Source organism: Nyctibius grandis, chromosome 11, assembly GCF_013368605.1.
Source record: "Nyctibius grandis isolate bNycGra1 chromosome 11, bNycGra1.pri, whole genome shotgun sequence".
Lineage (NCBI taxonomy): Eukaryota > Metazoa > Chordata > Aves > Nyctibiiformes > Nyctibiidae > Nyctibius > Nyctibius grandis.
In genome coordinates, this window is record NC_090668.1 from 10,785,125 (window position 1) to 10,810,041 (window position 24,917).

The window sequence follows — 24,917 nt, forward strand, 5'->3', positions numbered from 1 at the left end:
GTTAAAAACTGGCTGGATGGCCGAGCCCAGAGAGTGGTGGTGAATGGGGCAAAGTCCAACTGGCGGCCGGTCACTAGCGGTGTTCCCCAGGGCTCAGTTCTGGGGCCGGTGCTGTTTAATATCTTTAGAGATGATCTAGACGTAGGGATGGAGTGCATCCTCAGTAAATTTGCAGATGACACCAAGCTGGGTGGGAGTGTCGATCTGCTGGAGGGTAGGAAGGCCCTACAGAGGGATCTGGACAGGTTAGATAGATGGGCCGAGACCAGCGGCATGAGGTTCAACAAGAACAAGTGCCGGGTCTTACACTTCGGCCACAACAACCCCATGCAGCTCTACAGGCTGGGGGAAGAGTGCTTAGAAAGCGGCCCGGTGGAAAGAGACCTGGGGGTGCTGATCGACAGCCGGCTAAACATGAGCCAGCAGTGTGCCCAGGTGGCCAAGAAGGCCAATGGCATCCTGGCCTCTATTAGGAACAGTGTAGCCAGCCGGTCTAGGGAAGTGATCGTCCCCCTCTACTCGGCACTGGTGAGGCCGCATCTTGAGTACTGTGTTCAGTTCTGGGCCCCGCACTTCAAGAAAGATGTTGAGGTGTTGGAGCGAGTCCAGAGGAGGGCGACCAAGCTGGTGAAGGGTCTGGAGGGTCTGACCTATGAGGAATGGCTGAGGGAGCTGGGGTTGTTTAGCCTGGAGAAGAGGAGGCTCCGAGGTGACCTTATTGCAGTCTACAACTACCTGAAGGGAGGTTGTAGTGAAGTGGGAGTTGGCCTCTTCTCCCGGGCAACTAGCGACAGGACAAGAGGACACAGCCTCAAGCTTCGCCAGGGGAGGTTCAGGTTGGACATTAGGAAGCATTTCTTTTCAGAAAGGGTTATTAGACATTGGAATGGGCTGCCCAGGGAGGTGGTGGAGTCACCATCTCTGGATGTGTTTAAGAAAAGACTGGACATGGCACTTAGTGCCATGGTCTAGTTGACAGGGTGGTGTCAGGGCAATGGTTGGACTCAATGATCCCAGAGGTCTCTTCCAACCTGGCTGATTCTGTGAAACAGAAATACTAACCTTATTCTCTTAAGCAAATGTACTAAACACCTAAAAGTAAAGCAGTACACACTGCAATTTTTTTTTTTTTTTGCCTATTTCATACACTGCGTGGCTCCCAAGCTCTAGTCAAGAGTTCCACTCCTCCCAAACACTTGCCTGTATTCAACAGGTCACCTCATGAAAAGCCTGTATTAAGACAGACACCATTATTAAAGCTGGTCTTCAGATGACAGTGTGCAATCCAAGTTAAAAAAAAAGTCTACATACAGAATTCTTAACACTGCACGTTAATAAAATAAACTTAATTTTACTTAGCTCAATCTAGAAGTACAAAGTTTCTACTACATAGTACATTCCCACTGCCTAGACAACAGAAGTCATCTTTACATCATGAATAGCAACCTTGAGATGAAAAACTAGGACTAAACTTAATTTGTATATATATTTTTAATAATAGCTAGGCTGTTTCACCATTCTGCACAATTATCCCTATGCTTCCACAACCACATACCACTCCATGGGATAGTACCTTACTAAATACAATTTCCACTGCTTCCTGCTCTAAAATTCCCAAGATTACTTGCTATATTTTGAACACATAGATACTGCATATACCTAAAAACATCCCTTCTGCTAGTTTTCCTGATGAATTTTTGTGCAAGACATTTTTGCTCTGACTTTTGGGGACTATTCTCTCCAAACTAAAAAATACAGCTCAGTATTTAACTCATCCCATCTAATACCCAACTTCTTTTTTAGCATGACTCACTCTTCCAGAATGGCCTCTCAAGCCCAAGCCTCACACATCACAGACAGCTCTCTGAGCTCCTGGGGTCAAACCTTGTTGTTGCTGCTGCTCAATAAAAAACCCATAGACCCTCCTTCCAAAAAAGCCCTAAACAAGAACCGTATGCAGAAGTTTGGGAGAATATTTTATTTTAGTGAAATAATTAAACACTGAATTATACATCCAGTTAAATTTGAGTATTTATAGAAGTGTTTATGATACAGGCCTAGTGAATACCATTACCCCTGAATGGCACAAGGCTGACACTCAGGAACAAGAAAGCAAAATAAACCAGAATGCAAGACATATGCAGATACATGTCAAATGATCTTAGGTCAAGTTACTTCAGATGAAGAGTACCACTCAAACACCCTGGTAACAGTATCAGTCAGCAGCCAAGCAAACCTTAATAGCTTCATGATCTCCAAGGCGTGGGAAAACCGTGCTTTAGAATTTGGGATCCTCGTCTGTTTTGCTTCTTTCCATTTTGCTTTCCAGCTGGCAGGGAAATCATGTAGGATCACAAACTCCAAAGCACAGGCAAGCAGCGTTTCACAGATTACTACTTCGGGTCAGTATGCTAGCAAAATGGAACCAAAAATCACAAAAGAACAGAAAGGCTAAAAAGCAAAGTGGTAAGCCATGTTTCTCTCCTCCTCCCCCAAATGGTGTTGCCAAAGGGAAGCATGGGTAGCTTGCACTTTGCTTTTTATTTTATTTTGTTTTGTTTAAGCCATTTCTCTACCATGCTGACCTAGGTCAGTACTATTAGGACATAAAGATTCTAAAATTAGAGTATAGTTTTTAATATGTAATTGAAAGTATTTATCTTTTCTATTTAAAGATCAACTTTAGCTCAGATCTAATTTTTTCCAAGTAATTTCAAAACCAAGATCTTGAAGAAACTCAACTTTAAACCTCTGGATGCAACTAGTAAAGCACTTCTTTTTAGCACAACTGCTTAAGCAGAACTCACTGCCCTCCTACTAGTTTCCATCCTCAAAAACACCCCTCTCCCTCATATTACACTTGTGCAAGTGTTACACAGTGTGGTTGTTTCTACCTGTATCAGTTGCCCATGAGTTCATATCAACTCCACTGACAGCAGCTGCCAGTGGCACAGTTTGTAAGCCAGCCCTGTTAATAGAAAAGCTCAAACTACAGCCTCACATCAAAGTAAAATAAGCTACATAACAAGTGAAGCTCATTAAGTGTACACAGCTGTGACCACAGTTTTACAGCAACTGACATAACTTGAAATGGGAAATTCCGATCAGATATTACCTGCTTGGTTGTTTTAAAACCATGGGGGTGGTCAAAAGGTGGTGCAGGCTGCCCAGGGAGGCTGTGGAATCTCCATCCTTAGAGGTGTTCAAGATGTAACTGGACAAGATCCTGGGCAACCTGCTGTAGCTGACTCTGCTTTGAGCATGGGGCTGGACTAGATGATCTCCAGAGCTCCCTTCTGACCTTGCTGTTCTGCAATTATTCTGTAAACCAGATTTCGCGAGAAGTGCTTTGAGCAGAGGGTTGGACTAGCTGATCTCTAGTCCCTTCCAACTTTAATTACTCTGGGATTCTACGTAAGTCACATTTCCAGCACATTCCTGAAACCAAATCCAATCATCCCACTGCAGACACAGCCTCCATCCCTGCTCTTACATGCAGCTCCGTGTTAACTCTTTTATCACTCAGTTAAGAACATTAGTTGGAGTTCTTCCAGTTTGTTTTTTCCCTTGGGGGAGGAGAAGAGCACAGTATCAGTGCCACAGAAAACAAATTCATACTGTATTAGTTTTATATAAGAAACCTAAATCAGGCTTAGGTACTTGACCATTTCTTTTTAATTAAAAAATACAAAGCCAAAACATACACAATATAAGACATGGCCACGAAAAAATTACCAACATGAAGGTAGACATCAGAGCAGCAATCAAAGCATTCAAGCACCTCACTTTAAGCCAGAATGCCTCTTACCTTGTTTCTAATCCAGAAAACCATAACCTAGTTACCAAGCACTGCACCATGTCAATTTTAGATCATTATACTCTGAAGATCTGTCAAACAAGAGCCTCAGGGTAGGCAACAGTATCCTACTAAGACAGAGCAGGGTTGTTTTTCCCAAGATACTACCCAAAGCTTTCAAATGTCAATCAGACCAAAAACTTTTAAGAGCCTTGTGTGACAGTTCAAGTTACAGATGCAGAATTACGGCCTTGCAATCTCCCAGCTTGACAATAAAAAAAACAGCAAACATAGGTTAATTTCTCCTTAAAATGTTTGAGGTTTTTTGTTTGGTTTGGTTTTTTAAAGTCCACATAGCCACAACAAAACAATGCATTTTATGGTTAATTTACCAAATTCTTCTGAAATTAACATTTGAAATGCAGGTACTCCAAACAAACACACATTGCCTTTTGCCAGGTAGAAGCAGTCGACAATTACTTTTGTAGTTGCCCAATTCCATGGAGCTTCTTTCCTGATATTTTCCCCCCTGAATCTCAGTATAAAGAAATATGTCACTTTGTACAGTAAGATTTTTTTTTTAAATAGGTACAAAATTTCTTTCTCTGAATCTCAATCAACCACTCTTAATAAGAAATTTTGGGTTAAGCATCCTTCCCTACCCTGAACAACCACACACACAGATGGTATTTCTCCCCACTCCCAATTTGGGTAACTGTCAGTTAAGAAGATTCAATTTTAGCAGTCATGTGGCTGCTAGAGCATCTGCAGAACACATTACAACTCCAAGCTCACATTAACTTTACACATTCAAAGGAAGTGTCAGAAGCCAAGGATACAGAAATGCAGGAGTTTAAAGAGGAAAAGATGGTAAATAATGTTAAATATTACAGCTCTTTGAAAAAGAGTAACTTCTTTGGTTAGAAAGTTGTTAGTGACTTTGGAGTAAGGAGTCAATAGTAAGAAATAGTTTGGTTAAAAAAGGTGTGTAACAGGTAACACAACAGGTTTTGGTTTGATTTTTTTCTAAAGTGCAGTGCTTGTAAGTTGAGAGAGAAAGAAAAAAAGTACAAGAGAAGGAACAAGAATAAGAGCAGCATTGCAATAGCCTGCTGCTCAGAGGCAGGCATGCCATTTGGATGGAGGACAAGGCAACAAACACTACAGAAGTGATTAATGTTAAGGTGTCTGAAAGGCTTATTCAGCTATCAGCAAGGAAAACATTCCTGAACTTTCTTATCAGGCAAGTATGGGAAAGGGAAAACACATTTTTCCTCAGCAAAAAGGACTATTCCCATCCTATTAACATGCCTAGTTTTGTATTACTTCACCATGAAATAGAGTACTTATTACCTGTTTTTCCAAAACACATACCTTGAAGAAGAAGAGGTATCTATTTGAGCAGGTACAATGTAGTACGCTTTGACACTTTACTTAAAATGTCTCCCAGTCTCCCTATTTATATGCACAACATGAGTCTGCTCCAGCATTTTCTTCCTGAAAAACTTCCCTTCTAAAGCTAACACATTAACTGATGAAGAAGAAAAATTAGCATGCTATAATTGTCCTTACACCTCATTAAAAAACTGAATAATATAGCACTGACGGAACTCAAAACCAGGTAATGTTGTAAGCTGAAGATGTAGAATAAAAAACACATTAAGAAATATTAGTCAATACTACCAGTATTTAAACTCTGAACAATATAGTGCTGGAGAAGAGAGGAGACAAGAGTCCTTCCCTTTTTTATACCAAGCCATTACCTTGCATTCAGTAGCTTGCAGACCTACAGATGAGCTCCCACATCCCAAGGATCATATTCCTATGGCTCACTTAACTGCTTCATCAGTCCTTTGCACACTTTTGTTTAGGCTCTACATAATATAAATTTATTAAAATTATCCACTACTAATAAGAAAAATGGAAGTGATTGTGAAAGCTCAGTTTCAAAACAGTGGTGGAAAGGGGTGAACGTGGCCTAAGAAAAAGGATGGGTTATTTTAGTAATTGTGTGAACTAACTGAGCAGGTGTCCAACAGTGTTGCAGAGGCAAGGCGTAGCAGCCAGAGGACTTTAAGCAAACTCTCCTGTCAGAACGAATATGATTGTTAAAATAGCACCTTCAGGCTGCTAGTTGATAATACAAAGGGTGAAGGAACAGCAGAAGCCTACTACCCCCATCCTCAGGGCAGAGCATCTCCTTTATTTGCAAAGCTACTCCGAACTGAATCAAGGAATCAGTCTGGCACCGGTGATGGTTTTCTTGCAGTGGAAAAGAAGCAGGCAAGAAGAGAATCTAACAAAACAGAAGTATTTTCTGGTGGGTTATTCATTGACTATGAATAGAAACATCACCCATACAACAACATACATGCAATCACTTTCATAACCCTAGGTGCTTTACTGGGTAACAAGCAATTGCTTATTCACAGCCAGTTATGGAGTGGGATATTTTTTTTTTTTTAAGCTAATCCTGGCTATATTATTAGCTATTTGAAAGATATGGATGCTTCTTTTCATAAGGCAAAAGACAACTGTTACCAAAGTAAGACTTACAAACATGTTTTATGGAAAACACATGCATTTCTTCTACCTTACAATTTATTATCCTTTCCCTTTTTCTAAGCGATCTGCTTCCTTCTCTTCAGGAGCCACAGCCACTAACAAGCAAGCAAGAAAGAACCAACAAGACATTTCCACATTTTTCCTTCCCTTAAAACGACATGAAGCAACAGCGATGCCCCGGCCACCCAAAACAAGTCAGAAACATCTTTTTACTCCCATCATAATTCCTCACCTTCTCAAAAAGCAGCAAGGAAACCAACACCATCGGGGAACCAAGACTGGACAAGAGGCAATACAAGCTGGCCTGAGATACCGCCCAGCACCAACGGCTGCCCTGATTACAGTCCTCCTCCTTGATTTCCTACCAAGAGCAATCCCACCATTGCCTTTCATTATACCAGTGGTTCACAACCTTTTCCAATTTGCAGACCTCTTCAGAAAAGTTGGATGCAGATCACTACATATTAAACTCAAGCTAAGAAAAGCAAGCCTTTTTTAAAACATTGTATTTTGGTTTTTTGGGGTTTGGATATTCTCTTTTGTAAGCTGCATCCTAACCCCACTCCAAATAACTATGAATCCCCATGAATCCCTGGCTGAAGAATTACCCTAGCCACTGCCCACTCACTGAGTCAAAAGACAACACCCAGTCTCCTTCCCCTCCCTTCTGAAGCCAGGGTAGAAGAGACATTGGCTACAGTCACTAGAACAAAATGAGAGGGTAATTACTGGACAAGAGGCTTTACACAGGCTTCAAATTAAATTCTGTAGGTATTCAGACTTACATAACAACCATGCCTTTTCCCATCCCACCCTACAGGCATACAGTTAGGACATTTCTTTCCTGTTTGCACATCAAAGCAGGGGAAGGGACAAGGGAATTAACTAACATGCTCAAGAGCATTAATCGTTGAGGAGATCAGAACTTCCTACCAGCATGGGGCCTTTCTGCATACGAAGGAAAACAGCTGCACTTCAAGACCAATAAAACGCCCTCTTCTCATGAAGAGCCATTTGGTAGACTTTCCATTATTCTGACCAAGTTAGGTGAACTAACACTGAATTTTATGTAAAATTTAGTATGCAAATTTAGAAAGCTTTGTAAGTAAGGAATTGCCAAAAAGACAATCTTTCAGATCAAATAGCTTCAAGGCCTTTCTTCTGCAGTTTAAACTTCGCCTTCTACTTCCCCAATTGAGCTTTTAAGGGGACAGAAAAATCCAAACTAACTAAAAGCACAGTTGCATCAAAGGAAAAAAAAAAAGCCACACACAGAAGCCAAAGGTTAACCTTAAAAATGGTCACAAAGCTACTTTTGTATTTACATCAGCAATTAAAAATAAACTCATTTAAGTAGAACAAACTGCTTCACCAGCAGCTTTAACCACCTGACACTAACTTCTCTTCCCACAATTTCAAGTATACCAAGGATTCAGGATTATATTCTTGACCAAAACTGCATCATGTCCATTCATCACCACTGTGGAATGCACATGCCCAAATAGGCGAGAAAACTATATGGGCAGAAATGATCAGGGCTATTTTAAAATATGCATTGTGCTTCTACCAGAACTGCATCTTCTAACTACCTGGAACAGTATTTAAAAACAGAAATTTTGCAAACCCAGAGCCCTTAAACAAGGGCAAACTCCCTTTTTGAAAGTTGTTCTAATCATACTTTAAGTTAAAAACTGCAAGAGTCAAAACTATAACCTGTCACTCCAGTTTGCAAACTGAAAATTCACTGAAATTTACACAACCTTTACTTCACCCCTGTATTACTCCAGCACTCCTTGCTCCTTGTGGTACAGAAAGCAGCTTCATTGAACTCCTACATTCTGAATGTAATATATTCTACGACAATAACAAAAGGTTACAGACCAGGGGAAATAGCTAGTGCAGAAGTTTAAGTCTTTCCCCATCTGTTACCTTGTCTCTTTACACTTCACATTCTAAAGCAAGTAAAGGCTTTAATTGACAAAAGAGAAGAAATTCACTTGAAGAGTGACAAAGTTCAAAAAGAAGCAAGGAACAAAGATAACAGAAACCCCACTTAGCTGCACTTTTCCACTCTGCATATATTTGTTCACACTGCTGCATATTAACTCCAACCTGTTCCACAAAAAAAAAAAAAGTAATCAACAGCAGAGGTGCTTCCACACTCTCACCCTACTTGAGCCAGCCCCTTGACGCCTGAGGGGGAAGGAAGGTGCACATCAAAACATAATGTCACTGAATTTCACGGCTAAACTTCTTTCAAGAGCAGAACTTCAGTCCATTTTTGGTTTTTGTACCACACTCTTGCCCTTGGATGTTCCTTACCACCAGCACCCCAAACATCAGGTGTGTTATTGGTATCTGCAAGTCAAGGACCCAAAAGGTCACTTTTGTGACAACACATGGTCTTTTCTAGGCCTTGGAAAAAATCAGCAACACAGTTTTAGGATTGCTGCATTATTTTAAAGAACTTTAAGCTGTTACAAGGCAATACAGAAAAAATGTACTTAAAAGCTCTTTTACTATTCCACGTCTGCTTCACATCTTGCAAGTACACAGCAAACTAAGGACATATTTTAGCTGCCCAATCCTGACAAATACATCATAAATTGAACACATTACAGTTCCATTAGCATGTACCAATTATCAGCTTGCACATACATATCATCACACTGGTGCCATTTTTCCTTGACAGTGCACTGTCAACTTAGGAGTCAGTACTCCCAAGCCATATTTACTGTCAAAAGATCGAAGACAACCCATGCATTATCTTATCAACAGTGCAGATTATTGATGTATATACTTAATATACCTAAACATTGAGACCAATGGCACTGCAACACTGCACACAAGTGCAAAGTTTCTGCAGGGTTTAACTTCTTCCTCCAAACTGGAGGGAAGGCTGTTGCAAAGCATTAGGTACAGGATAGCTTAATATCATTATTTCAAATAATCTACAGTCCCACATACCTACATAGTATAATTAAACACAAACATTTTTTCTACTGCTACCAGAGCTGGGTACACACTTTTCCCAAGAAATCTAAGCTTCTCATGTAAGCAAGTGATAAGCATCAAAACACACACAATTGTAGTATTTGAAGTCTGCACTTGGAAGTCAGTCTAAACAAGTCTGACAGAACAGTACAGCTGACTGAATTACAAAGCATTTTTGCTTTTTTGTGGTCTGACTTTGCATTTGTTCTGTAACACATTTAAGGGGCTCTTCCCCCCACCAAAAACATTAGTCTACTCCACCACAAAAGAAAATTTAGCATAAGCCATTTATATCAGTCCAAGAAAACCATCCAACTGACCAAAAGTAATGCTCATAGTTAAATAAGCTTCAGTTACCTTCATAGACTTGTTTTCAAAATTGAGAAGAGGAAGAAGAAAGTTTGCACACCGTACAAGCACTCACCAGAAAACAAACAAACAAAAAGGTATTAAAGAAAGCTACAAATAAAGCCCAGTAAATACAGGCAGCAGTTTGACACTCATCAAGAATCTGACAAGGAAATTTTAGACATATCAGCACTGTCAGTAACACTGAAAGTTTTCTGTTGGCAGGTTGAATAGCAACAGAATGTCATGGCATTTTTAGGAGAACTGTCATTACAGTTAAACTACTGGTGGTCTCCCTATCTGTACAGGCCTGAAGAGGTACCTTCATTCTCAGTCTATGAAGCTGTCAACTTAAGTACCTAATACAGAGACACATCACTGAAATTATTTTCTATAGCAGTCAGTTTGATACCTTTTATAAACACATAAGAAAAAGAATTCATTATGTTGAAGTATGTTGTTCTGATTTTGCAGAGATAACACACATGAAGTGAAGCATCCCAGACTAACCACTACATAAAGACATGTCCATACAGTAATAGTGGATGCCATGGCTTCAACACAACTTTGAAGTAAGAATCAACTATGCAGTAAGTAACATAAGCAGAGACACTACATGCTTAGGAGACAAGACTTCTGAGAAGCTGCTCTTTCTCCCTAGGTATTTCAGAAGAATATTTCAGAAGAGGAACTCTGAAAACAAAGACTAAAAATAAAGTCTGTACATAACTACTCAGACATGCTACCCGTCAAACCCACCTTGTAGCAAGTATTTCCCATCTGTGCTTAATGTGCAGATGTTTTTTTTCGTTTACTCAGCACATTTTTTGAAATGAAAATGCATGAATGACATTCTAGCTGTTTATCCAACCAGCTGGAGAAGAAACTGGATAAGCTCTTGGTTAACAGCTGAAATGCCTGTATAATTTTGGCCAATGACCTGTTTATCCTAGGTTACAACTACAGTTCATTCAACTGTTGCCCCAAAAAACTATCAAGTTACATTTCAACAAGAACCAGATGCTGGGGATGGTGGGGGGAGAAGGAAGCAACTGAATCACCTATAAACCTGCAAAATCAGCTAGCCTTTTTTTAAAGGAACACCGTTCCTAAATGAGTAAGATACCTCAAGAGTTTAGCTCCAGTACACCAGACATATCTGTTTGATGAGTCAGTTCAATGGAAAATACTACAGGAAGGCCATGGTTTGCAGAAAAAACTTTTAATCCAGAGTATTCTTTGGGAAAAGTCCTGAAGACTAAATAGGTGAGGATTAAAAAAAAAAAAAAAAAAAAGTGAAATAGTTGGTCAGAAAGAATAAGAAATTAAACAGTACTTCCAGCAAAGACAGTTGTAGTACAGTCTTTTTTCAGTAAAACCAAATTGAACAGCATAAGAAAACTTATTGTAAAAAAAGAGTGCTTTCAAAGCTTGACTGATTTAATATTCATACCTTAATAGTCATGCAAGTTCTAATAATTTATAAGAGAAAGGTAAATGCAGTGACAATATCCAAATTTGCACTTCTTGTATCGATGTATTGATTTAGTTGCATCTTTTCCACTAATTTTTGTAGGTTCACCTTCAGAAGTCATCCTAATCCTCTAAAAGATACTGTAATGTTATCAACAGGTGAAGTAATGCATCTTTTTTTAATCTCATTGTGCCATTTAAGTAGATCCAGATTCACAAATGTTGAACTGATTCACAGAAAATATTTTTGCTCTATGGAAGTTAAGGTGCAACTACAACAAGGTAATTTGACTATATATGAAGAACAAACTTTCTTGCCCTACCAGTCACTACAAAGAGTGCAGCCTTTTTACCCACAAGAGTAGGAAATTACTCACTATGGAATTACACTGTTCAGTTAGTTTCCTGCTGTAAATTCATTACTCATTCTGTTCTCTTTGCTGCATTGCTATAGCAGGAAAAATATATTACAATCTCTTACAATTTCAAATTTTTATTTTAGTGCACTGCTGCTTCAAGAGATTTTAGGCACAGGTTGTGCGTATTTTGCAGTTACTGGAAATGCAGCAAACACAGGTGATACCTGTAGTTACACTCCCTCCAAACAAGGAGACAATGATGCCATGCTGCACAAGAGAAGCTCAGTCTTAGAAGTATATAAAACTTCATAGATGATACGCATATACAATATTAATCAAAGGTTACTACTTTGTCTTCCACCTCTCAACAGAATAGAACAGAGGTGCTTAGATTTTGATCCAAACACACTGAACACAAAGAGGCTCAGAATCCGAGGTACAAGTAAGCAATAAGTTATTTTAAATATAAATACATTCCCCAGAGTCAAAGGTTAAATTGTGAATTTGTAAACTTTTCCCTTCACAGGTAACGGGCTATCATGCTTCATATTGTAGAGGCTTACTTGGACTAGACGTCCACTTCCCACAAACATCCAGCGCCTTGTTTTCAGTGAAAATATGGATTCTCTGCAAGATTCTCTGTCTTTTGGAAAGCAAAAAGAGTTTATCCTCATAGCATTCTAGTCAGGCTGCTGGAATTAAAGATTTTATACTTTTGGACTTATTTTTCCTCCTCCTAGGATCCTTGCAAGTCAGGCACTACCTGATCTAACAACTATTAACAAAATTAAATAAAAGTAAAGAGATTAAACAAAAAATCAAGTTAGTTTAATTTTTATTCATGTTCTAGTCCTGCTTCCAATAATGAAGAAGTTACCAGCATTATAGTTACCATGTATGACGTCCATTAAGCATCACATAATCAAAAGAAACATTTACTTATTGGCTTCTTCCTATTCTTTGTACCAATTCAAGAAGAGCCATTAGATCTCAAACTTCTATACGATATATGCTACGTTTCAGGAAACTACTTTCCACTGTATTGGTCATCATCAATAAAGGACCATTGTTCTTTAATCCCTTCCCTCCTCTGCTTTGCCCAGTCATACACACTCTTTCTCCCCTCTAATCCACCCACTCTTTAAAGCCACCACATCAACTTTTCAAGGCTGCCTGCTTGCAGAAGCTCTGAATAAACCACACAAACCAAATCTCCCTCTCTCACACACACACGACTATTTTTGAAGTGAAAATTAACACGAAAACAATTTAAATGGAGACAAGTCAACAATCAGGCCCAAATAAGAACTGTGTGTGTAGTCAGCAGGGGAGAAGTGTTGTTATAGAAAATGGGGGCTAAAAGCATGGAATGAGAGCCAGCTTTGTTCGCAGCCAGTAGCCTAAGTGCCTATCAGTCAGCAAAAGCATTTTTAAAACAGCTGCATCAAAGCTTTCTGCAAGTTAGTCAGCATGTGACAGGCCAGCACATTACAACAGTGCCACAGCAATCTCTGCATAATAGGAGTGCTCAGAGTGACCTGAAAGGTCAGTGTTTTCAAGCATTCCAGTAATCTGTAAATTGCCTTGGCTTATCGCTTGGAAGCAACATAATTACATTGCTTGAAGGGCTAGGACAGCAAAGACAGATTTTAGGTATTATGTTTTGGTCAGCTACATACTAACCTCTACACTGGAAGTGTATCCAGGAAATGTGGACTAACATACGAACAGAACTTTAAACCATGGAAAAATCTCCTTTCCCGACAGAGGGAAAACTATTCGCTAAGTTTTATAACACTGTCTATAGTATTTTATCAAGTATAAATATCTTTGAGGTTTTTTTCCCCTCTAACAAGTCTTCCAAAATGTTTAAAGTTACTTTCTATAAAAACAATTTTTAAATACAGAAAGACTGAAACTACAGAAAGACTGAAACTACTGAGTAAATTAAAAGGTCCTATTCTGGAAGTTAAAAGGTAGTGCAAGCAAAATCTAGTTTCTTACTAAGCATCCAGTTCCATTTGAAAAATGGTACTTTCTATAAGAGAAAAGAGAAATTATTACTGCCACCTATAAACATCCCAAGCGATTTACTCATAGCAGAGCAAGGCCAGTCATTGACTTTATTCAGAGATTTTTCTAGAAATAGTAAAGAAACTCAGTCTATCATCTACCTCACAAGATTAAAAACTTAGTATTTAGTTGCCAACAGCCTAATCAGGACTGTAGTAAGATTCAAACTATTTCAACTCAGTATTTGATTCACGTACTTCTCTCCTGTCATACACCACAGCATACAGCACACCCACGTGACCCCACAGCTCACGGAACACGTATCTGTGTTCACAGCTTACCATGCAGTTTACTTCACCCTGTCCTGTGTAGCCCCTTGGCTGCACAGAAGACCACTGTCTGCTTACTCTACCACTATACTGCTAACAAATCTGTTTCTACTACTTCACTCTAGGTAACTTCTAGCATTCTTCATCCACACTGAAGGCAGTAAAAAAAAGGACAAATACAAAGAACACCATAAAAATTCTCAATTTTAATTAAATTAGAGAGAAGGAAAAAAGCCCGTACAACATTTCTCGATTGCTTGCTTTTGTTTAAAGTATTTTTATTATCAGTAACTACTTAAGGTATGTTTGACTTTTTTTTTTTTAAAGGGAGATAGTCAATTTAACCAGAAGTTCAGGCTAGCAAAATGCATGCTGCAGAAATATCAGATTCAAGTTTAAAAGGCATCTCCTGCCTGTTTGCATTTTAAACTAAGATGCTAGCACAATTCAAAGTGCAGGACATAAATCTCACATTGTTGTCAACCAAATTAAGCTTACAGCCAAAAAGACAGTCCTAGCATTATCAGTAATCCAACTGACTTAAAAGGTATCCCCATAATGCTTGAACAAAGAAGAAAAAAAAAAGCAACACCACTGGTCATTCTGAAGGAGCAATGATCTCAGCAACTCTCAACCACTGTCTTCTTACTATTGTTTACACATCTTCCTAAGATAAAGTGGCATTTACTGACTGCAGATAAACGCAACAAGTAAGAAAACCTTTTAAAAGTTAGCATCAGTTTATCTCAAATGAATCACCTCTGACTTTATAAACCCTCAAAGGCAAAGAGAGTTCTTCAAAACTAAAATTCCAAACATACACTTAATGCGTATTTCAACTTCCAACCCCAAAACTCCTCTTAAAAGGCAGGACAGGCAGCTATGAAATCAGACAAAAATTACAAAATTTCATTGGGAACAAGGCATGCATTGATTACATAATCTCTCATTTCAGATGGAAAATTTAACTGGAGAAACACCACTTGATAAAGAATGGAACGGTTCCTGGGAAGAGAGCACCAGCAGAGAAACCGGGACTAGTGCACTATCGGAGAGATGTTTCTTGGAACGCTGACTCCCCTCTCTCCCAAGGGGAACTGCAGTTTGTACTGGCTAGACAGCCACTTCTTAACTTTTATTCTCTTCTCGGGCTGGGGGGGAACTAATATGAATTTTCAATCCTATCTGCAGCTCTTCTCAGCATGCAACAGCCCCCATCCCAGCTCCTCCCCAGTATCAGGAGGGCAGAAACCCCAGGACATTCGAGGAAGCTGACAAATACGGACAAAGAAAAATCATATTCTTAACACTAAAAATACTGTCAGTATTCACAGAGTATTTGAGAGGTGGGAGGGGTTGCACCTTTAGACCGCTGGAGTGGTGTTCCCTCTTAGCTGGAAGAGAAAGGCATATTGTGAAAGCAACTAATTCTGAACTACCCTCCCCTTCCGTAAATCGACTGTTTTAGCTGGAGAAGCGGAGGACTTTCCTCAAGTGAGAACATGTAATTTATAAGAACAGTTTTCTATTTCACAGGAATTACTATCTTTTGAACTAATTCAAACTAATACTCTTTGCACAACTGGGAGCATTTATATCAGCATCTCCTCTCCCTGAAAATAGCACAGTATTCTCAGAAAGGCAAGGTCTTCGTTTTACTCCATCCGTAATTTCAGGTCCTATCTACATGAACAGTTAAACCAGTAAGATCAAAGATTTCCAGATGCTGCTTGCTTTGTTGGCTATGTACACAAGACTTACAAAAAGTACAGATATGCATTTAAGAGGATGTAGATTGCCAAATTATCCTTATACTAAAGATTCTGTCCTTTCCCAGTTATCTGGGAATATGTTCAGAAAAATACTATAACTGAAGAACGCCCAAGTTAGTGTGTGTGATGATTTCTGTTATTTCCAAAGGCAGTACAAGAAAGGTTAAGCAGCAGGTGCATTTCAGCATGTTTTGTTTACAGCTTCTGATCACTTCTCATCTGAAGTTTGCATTCTTATAGGTTTTTAAATACTTCCAGTTTGCTATGGAAGGTCGTCTTATCTAGAACTTCTGTATGGAATCCTAGTGTCCTTCAAACTACCCTTTATTTGCTTTAGCATTTAAAAGAGCTTTTATGATTTTATTTTCCCCTCCCCACTGCCTTCAGCTCTCTCACAGAAAGCAGAAATAAGCAAATGAGCTTGCATGACAGCTACAAGAAACAATACTCCTGCAACCTGAGCAAAACATCTGTGTTTTTATTATGGTTCTTTCAGGGGTTAGGTCTGAAATATAACTATAACCTTTTTTTTTTTTTTTAAAGAGTTACTCTCTTTAAATACAACTATGCAGTTAGTCTTGATGAGACAACTCTGTGAGCAAGGCTTAGTCATAGATACAAGGTTTCACAATAATTATTTGGAGAGTCCAGACACCTCAGCTTTTGTGCTAAGGTTTTTGTTTCTTTGCTGGGGAGGCCAGAGGCAAGAAAGAAAAGGAAGAATTGGTAGTTGACTCGGGATTGAAAACTGTCTGCTTGTCTTTGGCTCCCTCTTTCCTTTCATTCTCTTCTCCCTCAAATATCACCTAGTATCTCCCTCCCTAGCTGTTTTCTTTCTGTAGTTCCTTTCCTCCCATCATAGTTCTCACTTTTGGCTTAGCCAACAGAAGCTTGCACAAAAATCCAGGAAAGGTAGGCAAATACAATTAAATCATAACCAAAGACAGATCTTTGGCCTCCCCCTGGTGAAAGTTCATTTGAGAAACCAGATGCCAACCTCTCATTCAGAAGATGATGGAATTCAAACAAGTCAAAGTATTGCAGAGACCTTGCTATTCCAGCTTCCCCCTTTTAATTCTTAAGAGAAAATACTCTCTTGCAGTAGCCTGGAACATGCCTGCTGTTTATTCATTTCTGAATCCTCATTGCTTGTAAAGACCAACTTCACCTGATGCACTCTTGGCACCTCCATGAAGGAGAATGCACTGATGCAGACGTTTTCAATTTCAGAGATGTCTAAGAAATATTGAGTGGCAAAGACAATATTCTGCCAAGACATAAATACCATAAGAACTTGGGGAGGGATGAGACAGATGGGGGACACACAACAACACCACTGCTGTGATACAGTGCCTCTGCCATTCAATTCAGAAGGTAACAGGGCATCGGTTTACACTATCTTTACATAAGATTTGCAGATCTGCTGCTGACTGCAACATAAACAAAAACTTAAAATTCTGATAAAGCTAGTGGTATACAGTCGAGAAGCTTTCTAACTGCTCCCAAGATTGACATTTCATGGCCCACTTACCACCTTACAGATAAGTGATACTTATTTTTCATTCTAACTGGTACTACTGCACCTAAGAAATGTAAAATACTGGGGGCGTCAGCAGCTGCAAGATGAATATAATAGACTAAGTATTGAGTTGCATACTGACAGGATATTCAAACAATTTTACTGATAGATGCCCTAATTTGAAACTCAGCAGTTTCCTTGGCAGCTCTAGAGGGCATTTACCATCTAACTACCAACAATAAACAAACTACAATAAACTACATGAGCAAGATTGGAAGAAACAAGCTGGCATATTACAGAGTGCTTCTACAGCACTGTATCTGATTCAGATGAAACACGTTCTTGGATCAAGCCATTAACATGCTTTTTATAAACCTGTAGACCTTTCTCGTATTCCCTAGCTAAAGGCTGCCTGTTTTAGGAGCATTAATCCAGTCTACATTATCCATAGGGAGCAAAAGCCAAACAAAATGCAACTCCATTTAGTTCTCATACAAGATTACCCTCCAGGAATTTCCATTCCTACATAGCTGGGTTATTAACAGAGGGGTTTATCCTCTATACGATGGCCAATCACTTTCCACAACTTAATTTCAATTTTGAAGGAAACACGAGTTCTTTTGTCAGAAAGCCATGCCTTCAAGCTCAGCTTCAAGATCTTAATACCCACTGGAAAAGCTATTTCAGGGAGTGCAGATCTACAGGAAAAGCCTGTACCTTTTCCACCTAATACTATATGGAAAACTACTTCATGTGGAGGTATTCATGGGCAAAGGGGTATTTTTCCAAATAACATGTAGGAACAATGCTGGGTCGAGTGAAATAAAGTTTTTAAACAAGCATCCTGTGCTGAGAGGGTTAACATGATCTGGCCTTCTCCCAGATTTAATTCTAGGGAAGCCAGCCATCTAAAATGAACATGAATTACAGATTTATTGAGTCCTGGAATTTGTTCAGATAAACAATACTTGGCATACTTAGCCCCAGGTACTATCCTGATCCCATATGAGTTACAACTGACTAATTATCACATTGTCAAGTAGCACCTTTTAAGAGTTACTCCTCCTAGAGTTTTACAGTTACAGTAATTCCAATTGTTTCTGTTAGAAACAACGACTCTTTAGATGGCATAATTTAAGCCTATCATGTTTTAAATGAAGCTGAAAGCAACTGTGTAAATTTTATTTTTTAAGACTTTTAATTTTGCTTGTTTAAATCATTTTACAGCGATGTGCGCCAGGTCAGTCCTTTTTCAAACTCACATCACCACTGCTCAGAATTTAAGTAATACAAAAACTGACATCATTGTTCAAATTTCACAATCTGTCGTGTTTCATTATGTTACTGCTTCTAGTTGTAATTTAAGGTTATTACTTCCTTTTAATTAACTCTACTTAAAAAATTGAGCGGTGTCTCTTCAGCTACAAGTTACTTTTTCACAATTTTTGTATTATGCAACTTCATAATGAATATAACCAAGTCATTAATGCTGTAGCAACAGCGACACTTCGTAGCAGCTGGGGTCTAAAGGAAGATAATCAACAAGGTTTGTAGGAAAGGGCAACGGATGCTCTCTCAGCCACACCATCTCTTCTTAAACAGCCATGTCCAAAAGCTTGACCATATGCTCTGTTAACAAGGATATTAACAAGTCTAAAAGACACTATCTCTTTCTCTGTGAATCTTGTTTATTCTATGCCCCATCTGGATACATCACAAGGAACAGTCACCAGCCTACAGTATAAATAGCTGAAACAGGGCCATTTAATATTTATAAGAAAAATTTAAAGCTGGATACATAAATGGGGGCCATCTGTTAAAATGATTGCTGACCCAGTGGGGCAGAGGGTAAGACACTGTTACTGGGCCCCATTCAAACTGGGCAAGGAACACCCTATAGAATCCCAAAGGATCATGAGTTGAAAACTAATTACTACCTGGTTTAGGAGGGGTACGGGGAATATTTTGAATTAAGTTCCTAAGAAAGAACTCAAATGTAAAAGGCAGTGGTGAGGAAGACAGAAGACTGCTCTTCAGTACAGTACTTACTGGGAAAAGGCTTGGAACTACAAATCAAAAAAACTGCCTACTTTTGCTCAATTTCTATTTTTAGCATATCAGTACTTTGCATATGCGGGGGTGGGGACACAAAAAGACTATCAGAGCAGTACCAAGTTCTGTTATTGCTTCCTCTGCTATGGAAAACTAACAGAACACCTTATGATGAGTTATACAGGCCAAAAGGGGCCATAGTATGCTTATCCACTTCTCACAAGAACATTAACTTCTCCAACGCAGCACGCCCTACTGCTATCATCTTTCTGAATTTAGGCAGCTCTCCCCCACCACAAAAGGGTAGAACATCTGTTCATAATGGATTAGGAAACAAGAATCCTATTGGAGATTACCCAATACCCTTGAGAAAATAAATACTATTTTAACATAGAGCCAATATTTAAATTTTTAGCACCTACAATATATTTCATTTTTCCAAGTGTCTAAATAAAACCTGATGTGCAAAGGCAGGAAACAATTTTAAAGAGCTACTGAAGACCCTACAGAGTTAGGAGCACCAAATGTGAGCCAGGTGCCCAGTCCTGCACACACTGGGGCAGCTCTCCAACCCTGCAGTAGCCCATCTACATAGCTCACAGAGCCCACAGGGGCTGCAACTTAAGGAGTTAAGTTATCCAAGGATGTACCACAGCAGGAAAATCCCATGGATAACCAAGCAGACACCACTGTCCCTGGACAAGTCACCACACCTGTGGCCTCAGCAGCACTTGTTACTCTGCAGGATGCCAGGGACCCACGCTGGACCTCACCGCATTCAGATGAACGTGCTCCTCCATTTTCTCAGATCCTTCACTGCAGCACGTCACAGCCCCTTGAAACAAGGGCACCTCTACTATTTATGTGTAGCGTGCATATTTGAATAATCTGTCCCTAAAATAGCATAGTTATAAGACAAGACAATGTTTTCATTTCAGGACTTTCTGGACTCAGCATAAGTAGACTGCACAGAATCCATTTTAAGACTTCCCTACGGCTGTTTGCTTAATCAGTACATTCAGTGAAGAAGTTATTAGCAATATATTTGCCCAAGATAATACTGAGCATAGTTTGATATTAATTTTTGTAGCATTTACACTATGATAACCAGGAAAAATTTGGGGTATACAGATGACCGATGTCTTTCTTCACCAGAGGGTATTTTGCTGTACAGGTTACGTAACTTCAGACATCCTATAAACTCAACAATATGTTTTTGTTTCAAATACTATCCCCTAACTCAGACACTTAGAATTTGACACAGTCTTAATAAACCAAACACTGGGACTATTAATTTTGACAGATACACATATGGCTTTATGCTCCCCACACTGTAACTGTAATCTGATTTCCCCCCGCCTCCCCAATATACACAAGACAGCACCTTTCCTCTAGTTATAGGGGATAGAAGAACAAAACAGAAGAGAGGATCCTACTGCATACTGCAAGCTTATGGGCGTGGCCTGTAACAAACGGGGTGAACAGTTGGGTCCTTGGTCAGAACTTCACAACTTTGTATCAAAGTTTTTGGATGAGTGCTTTGACCTGAGACAGACAATATTTTTGCATAGCATTTCAAGTAATAAAACCAAAGTATTTAGCACAATTCACAGCTTGAATAGTTCACTAGTTACAGTTCTGTCCTCAACCCAGTATCTTATGCTGAGGACTTGTTATCAAGTATTTTCATGAGTCCTCATACCAGAAAGTTTTGACCACGATGCTACATTGCGGTGTCAACACAGACATATACTCAAGCTTAATGACCACTCTTGACTTCAAGCACCGATTCAAAATACCATGTTTTGAGCCTTTTTTTTTTTTTGCATAGGCAGAAGCCCTATATCTATTCTCATAGTACATAAGTGGTAGTACAACGTGCACATTAAAATACCTATGACGTACAATAACCTATTTCTAGATTATTCCCTTGCAACAAAGATTAGCTAGCTGGTCGCTGATAAGGCCTTACTGATTTACCAATCTGTAAAGGTGGAACCAGCTCCCAAGCACAGTCAGATTTCAAGTTCTGTTTACATTACAGTAATATTTGTGCTGCATGTTGAACCAGAAGCAAACTCCAGAATATACTTCATAATGACCTACAGAGTGCGGAGCTCATGGCTCTTCTCACATTACATCAAAATTCATACTGAAAAATGCAGCTAAACTATCATTTGGTAGCTGAAGCTGCCTATAGTCATAATTGTAATGGTCAAAGAATTTAAGAAAATCCAAACCCAAAATAAAAGCTATATAGGTAATTTCTTCTTTGAAAACAACACATTAAAATAAGTATTTCCTAAGATCCAACAGAACCTATGGGAACACTATCAAATTTAAATGCAGTCATTTTACAGGATCTTTTTTCCAAGCAGAAGGTATGTTCTGATGTTAAATCAAATCCTCAGCTTGTTTCCATACTTGGTGTTACTTCCCCATGTGCATTTCTATGTATTTATTTTTTCTGTGTTGTTATAGCTGAAGAATTTCACCAACAACCTGAGAATTGATCTAACATTATAGTGTTCATATAGACTTAAATGGGAAAAACAAAATACTGTTCCAAACTTAGCTAGCTCATAGATTACAGCACATTTAAAAAACATTTTAAAAACTTGTGCATATATCCTCTATAAGAAACAAATACATTGGTATCTCCAAGAAGGATTTGGGGTAGAACGCTAACCCACATTTATGAAAACTATAGGTCATTCCCTTTAGCAGAGGAAACCAAAGAGTCCTTGCAATCAGCATGTCTTGAACTGTTAACATGATCAAGTTCTCAACTTCTCATTGAAGTGGTAGATAATAGATACGTGCCTGGAGCTAGAAATACAGAACTACCAAAATCCAATTAATTACAGAACTGATGTGAAAGGGAAATATTCTTTATGCACGTACTTAAAACTAGAAGGAAGTCTCAAGAACTTGGGTTCAGCATTCAAAAAGGCTCAAGGATTCAAGAAGTCCTGTCCCCACATTTACTATTTAAAAGCATTCGTATTTTTTTTTAACCAATGCAGACTACATTTGAACCCTCAGCTTAAAGGTGGAAAGCTTTACATCTCATTACTAATACCCTGACACAGTCATTCCCACAGCATCCATTAGTATTGTTCAAAAAGACATCAGAAGAGATTAGGCCCCTTCCATTTTGCAATCACAGCCACCACTAGATTACACTGCAAGCAAGATTTCATTTCGCTCACCGTTTTCTATTGTGTACTGCCAACAGCTACAGCAAGCATTTAAAACCTTAATAAAAACACATTCTTTTACAGCATAGCAGGGAAAAAGTTAAGCAACCAAAAACTGAAGGGCAGTGGAAGGTAGCATAAAGACTGTTGATAAAAGGGCGTAACACAATCAGTCATACCGGCCAAGATCCCCACATGTACAAATAAGAGTTATTCAGCTAATAAAAAAACAATTTTTTTAGTTCTCTTCTGGTCAAGTGTACCAAGATAAATGCGGACATGGACAAAAGGCCCACAAGGCTAAAAAGTATGTTAAGTGACTACTAAGAGAAAACCATTCATAGAGAGTTTTTTAATGCATTACAACCCCAAAAATGAGAAACCGGATACCACGTTCAAAGAGGTGACTGAAGGAAAGAAGATCCGAAACTTGAACACAGAAATCCTCCAATATTCTAGCATTTCTAAAATATTTATAATCCCCCCCATCTACAATTATTAAAACTACATGGACACTAGCCCAGAAACTAATGGTTGAAGTAGAAATAACGCTACCCATCTATTGAAAGTATTTCTGTTTTGAGAAGAAAATTCATATGAACTGTATGCATAAGATGTGATCAGGATCAGAAAGGTAAGAAACAACCTTGATCAAAGGCTATTACAGACTGTAAGAATTTACACTGAAAAAGTTTCAGGATTTATGAATTTTTTTTTTCCTAAGAAAGAGATATGCTATTTCAAACACATGATTTTTATAAAATCTGGCAGTGTATCAGTGACGAGTTAAACCTGAGGAAGACTATATTTTGCAATATTCTTAAATTAACATACCTTTCAGTACAATTAGTTTGGCTGATACTGTATACACGCTCGAAGGGCCAATTTGATATGCCCATGATCTGGAAGAAGTTTCAAATAACTGCTATGGTAAGATACAACTTTCAATTTTACACCAGTCTGTACACCAGTCTATGGTCAAAATAGATAATACTTCTGTATTTTTTAAAAAATTCTTTCTTTAAGGCAGTGCATGCACATATAGAAGGCTGTTATTTTTCCACAGCCTCACAAAATAGCTATATTTTAAGAGAGTATTTTGAATTGGAAGTGGGAACCTTGCACCCTGATTTTATACAAGACAAAATCTGCAAAATTTAAGCTGATGCAATTTCTCACATGGCAGAATTCTAACACAACACTATTCTTTTTAGGAGCAAAGACAACATCTATCTTCAAGTCCTGTTTGTTGTTAATATAAATGCATTTGAACAGGGGAAAAAAGTATGCTTAATCTGTCTCTGTAGCTAGGTGATACCGCTGGTTTGAAATATTACCCAAAATAAATTACTTGTCCCATCGTATATATTCATTGTTGAAATATGCGCACGTATATGTTAAAATGTAATAAAAGATCTCCCCATAGAAAGGGGCACGCAACTCAGTAGGTCAACACTGGCATTTAAGTTTTTTAAATCGCACTCTGGAAGTTGAAGTTGCCTTGAATACACCTTGAAAGTAAAATTAAGACTTTGGAGCTGATCAAATCACCACAGCTAACAATATCTTACAACTAGTAAGTTTACCAGTAACTTAGTATTTCAAGTAGTCTGAAGTTTTTAAGTAGTAATGCAATAAGGTGTGTATTTTACTTCAGCCTGCAGACTATCACTCCTGAGTAAGTGCATACCAGTAAGTGACATCAGACCGAAACCACACAGTTTCACTCCAGAGCAAACACCACTAAGCCGAGCTCCAGCAAAAGCAGCACACGCACGATGGAAACTTGGCACACTGAAGCCAGGGCAGCTACTCGGGAGTCACAGCTAAAAAGTAGTTGGAAATTTAAATTCAAACTAGTTTCAAAGCAAACCTTTAATATTGCACGAGGGAAAAATAACCTGTTGAGCGTTCCTAACTCCACCTCTTTCCCTCGGGGACGCTCAGCATTACTCACCGCCGCGGCAGTGCCAGGGGAGGTCAGAGCACACACCCCGCAACGTGCACCTGCACCATACACACCTACGGATCAGGTGGAGGACCGGCACAGGTTTCTGGAGGATGACTGCCGCCCCACATGTTTACCGTATGTCAGCCACAATCATCCCCGACTGATTCAGCGGCTACAGAAAAATCCTGCAGTACTGGACTCTCCCGGTTAAACCTTCCCTAATTGCTACCCGACTCTTCAGCCTGGAACAAAAGGGCACGGCCTGCCCCAGCCCGCGCCCGAACGCCTCTGCCCCGCAGCCGCCGAGAGCGCGCCCCGACCGCCACGGGGGCTTCTCCCGGGGGGCCGGGCCGCCCCACCCGGGCAGGGCCCGGCTCGTGGGAGCGCGCCCAGGGTCGGCGCGGACCCGTCCCGCCGCCGGGGCCCGGCGCCCGCGGCACTCCCCGCCCGCCAGCCGGGCGCCGCCGCACGTCCAACAGGTAGGCGGGCGGGCGCGGAGCGCCGCGGGAGGCGGCCGGCGGGGCAGCGGCCCCGGGCCTGGGGGGC

At 39.5% G+C, this 24,917-nt stretch overlaps 1 protein-coding gene across 6 annotated transcripts in view; it reads right to left on the reverse strand.

The window, feature by feature from the left end:
• The window catches only part of TJP1 (tight junction protein 1), a 165,060-nt gene that overhangs the window by 49,862 nt on the left and 90,281 nt on the right, over window positions 1-24,917 (reverse strand). The gene's annotated exons all lie outside the window — the stretch shown is intronic.